Below are 3,029 nucleotides of genomic sequence, written 5' to 3'. Positions count from 1 at the left end.
CTACAGGCCTACAAGAAAAGTAAGGCTCGCCGAAAACCTAATCCATGGTTGGAGCGACCCGTAAAACATAGTACGACAGATAACCCCACTTAACTATGAAGTCCAACTCAACAACAGCAAAAAGACCGAGGTGGTACATTCAGAACGCCTCAAAAGCTTTGTCGACCTCACCCAACTCGAACCAAATACGGATGGCGAAGCACAGTCAACGGACAGAGTGGAAAGCGAAGAAACAACAAACGAGGTGTCCAAAGACGGATACACACCGGTAGACCCACAACAACAATAGGAAGGACCAGCTCACGCCAAGGAAACAACTAAGGGAGAAGAAAATTAGGTTCATAACACCCGCCGAAGAGCCGCAAGAACCCACCGCAGAAGGAGACAAACCTGTTACCCGTGAGGAGACCGACCAGAACCGACGATACCCACTACGCATACGCAAAATAACGATTTGCATTGGCGTCGACACTCCTATACAGTATGGTACTATCACTGACAGCACACACACCCCCCCCCGGCAGAGAAAAGAGCCCAAGTGATAACAAAATCACCAGCCACCTGGTGGCTGATGGGACTACTACTAGTGGCAATGAGACCAACACCCATAGATGGCGCACTCGAGGTGAAGCTGTCATCCGATGGCGTTATATTCCAATCGATGGGAGAACTTTTCTTCTCCGATTCAGAATGGGTAATCGTCACCGACATCTCGTTTAACCAAGAAGACAAAGTATCAAATGAACTCAAGATGTGGCTAATGGAAAAAATCAAATTAATTGTATTAGGCAGTTCCAGCAATAAGGATTTCCAGAGTATGTTACAACCAGCGAAGACGAACGACTAACCGTCCAAAAAACAATCTCAGGACATACTCAGCTACAATCCATTCAACGCCGAGAAAGCTCAACAACAGCTGACAGCAATGGTTCGAGACTAAGCGGTATACGAGTTGACAAGTCTGGAAACAATAGAGAGGAATTACCAAGGTCTAAAACCATAAATCAGACAAAGTAGACACAAACCAGGACTGGTCGATGGCGAAGGCAAGATCTTGAATTGGCTGTTCGGTGTGTCTACGACAGAAGAAATAGACAAAGTCAACAGAAAAGTCGCCAAACTATCCACTGAGACGACGGCTATTGTCCACGCCTTGGAGACCCATACAACACTGATCAACGAGACGATATGGGAGCTACACGCCAGCAAAGAGGCAACAGACGCCCTCCAGCGGTCGTGTATAACACTTGACAAAGAACTGAACAACGCAAAAAGGACCCTTCACAACCTCGCTCGCGAGACAGAGTGGGATTGGAAATCCCGAGATAAGATAGACAACGCATCCAGAGCGGTAGACATCACCTTAGAGTGGCTTTAACAAGTAGTGGAGAGACTGAGCGGAGGTCTAGCAAGCGCCGCTATGGGAAAAATCTCCCCGCCCTATTTTCCTCAGCATAAATGCAAACAGTCATCTCAGAAATAAAGACCAAACTACCAACCTGCTGGGCCCTAACACCTGCAACACAGGCTGGAGACATGTGGAAATCTTACCAAGAAGCCGCGGTGACAGCGGCAGCTATCGAAAACGGCATCAGACTCTTCATCCACATTTCCATCTTCGAATTCATCAGAGCAGTTACCCTGTGCAGAGTCATCGGGATGGCAAGAGCAACGAAGAATGGACAAACAAGCCTACAGCACGTCGGTCTCCCACAATATCTCGCAACATCACCAGACCAACAGACATTCATTGAGCTGTCAGCTGAAATGGTTGGACCGTGTCGCTTGACAATCTGCCTTATCAGTCGAGCAGTAAGCCGAAAAAACAACAAAGGGACGTGCAGCGTAACGATATTCCTAGCCGACAACCACCGGATACAAGATGACTACAACGTGTACGGGACAAGATGTTGTTTACCTCGGATACCGCCATTGGGGCCTTTCAGCAACCAACACAACCCACCTTGTCGTGACATATCCACGACAGACCACAGGACCGCAGTCATATACGCTCGACACTCCCACGATATCCGTCTTCGAGATACCCATGTCCTGTACAGCACAATCAGACGACTGGATTTTCCAGGCCAGTTTCAGAAAGGATACTCACCAACAATGGATTACAAGGACCACCCCACACCTCGCCGACCTAAAAGCACCTGGACGACCGCCACAACGACCACTGATCACCACAAAAAAACGATATATCGACACAGCACACCGAATTTCGCACGGGCTCCACCAACAACCGTCTGTGAGAATTGACAACCAGCATGGTACACCAAATGGACGGGCTGTCCGATCTAGAACACGCCCGACTCAACATAGACAACACACAGACTTACTCCCGCTACCCGTGAGAGTGGATAGGCATCCTGATATTATGCATGTTGGGAACCGGTGTCGCCATCGCAGCTGACCGTACTAAAACAGCCAGCCGCCAACAAAGAATAAAAGCTAGATACAAGCTCTTGAACATCGCTTACAACTCCATGAACAGGCCACCAGCCCAGATGAACCTGAATGAAGGGTTAAATCTTCCTCAAAAGTAGTACCACGTAACCACTAATCAGACCTTAGTTTAGATCAATAGCCTTTAGCCGGGTAAAATAGCACGTAACGGAAGCAACAGCGTCCTGTAGACTAGAGCTCGAACAAAGGGCAATACATTATAGTATCGTGTAGTTCCGCTCGTGAAGATATAAAGCGAATCCAAACCAAACCACTCGGGGCAGTCACTGTAAACCCTTGCTGCAAGTCATATACAAATACACAGTTCACTCTCAACCCCTCGCCATAGTGAAGTTTTGTCGTATGGAATTCCGTGTTGAACCAGTGTGCCTCACCCGTGTAAAGTGTGGCAATGGTGAAACACACTGGTGTAACACCTCTTGTTCACGTTATAGGCCGGGTTTCACACCAGTGTTAGCTATAAAATTTTCACCACTAATTTTTTTCTGAAATTTGTGGTTTTTTTCACCAGTATCGTTCTGTTAAATATACCAGTATTAGCCTCATATTTGTTCCAG

At 47.4% G+C, this 3,029-nt stretch overlaps 1 long non-coding RNA gene and 1 pseudogene across 1 annotated transcript; one reads left to right on the top strand and one right to left on the bottom strand.

Moving 5' to 3' along the window:
- Window positions 1-758: 758 nt before the first annotated feature.
- LOC123475283 lies at window positions 759-1,158 on the bottom strand. Its single transcript, XR_006650285.1, has 2 exons — window positions 1,026-1,158; window positions 759-961 (listed from the first exon to the last, which is right to left on the bottom strand). It is a non-coding gene; the product is annotated as an uncharacterized LOC123475283 (long non-coding RNA).
- Window positions 1,159-1,188: 30 nt separating this feature from the next.
- Window positions 1,189-2,527, top strand: LOC116928641 (annotated as a pseudogene).
- Window positions 2,528-3,029: the final 502 nt, after the last annotated feature.

This window comes from Daphnia magna, linkage group LG8, assembly GCF_020631705.1.
Source record: "Daphnia magna isolate NIES linkage group LG8, ASM2063170v1.1, whole genome shotgun sequence".
NCBI classification, from domain to species: Eukaryota; Metazoa; Arthropoda; class Branchiopoda; order Diplostraca; family Daphniidae; genus Daphnia; species Daphnia magna.
This window is presented reverse-complemented; position numbering and strand designations above follow the sequence as displayed.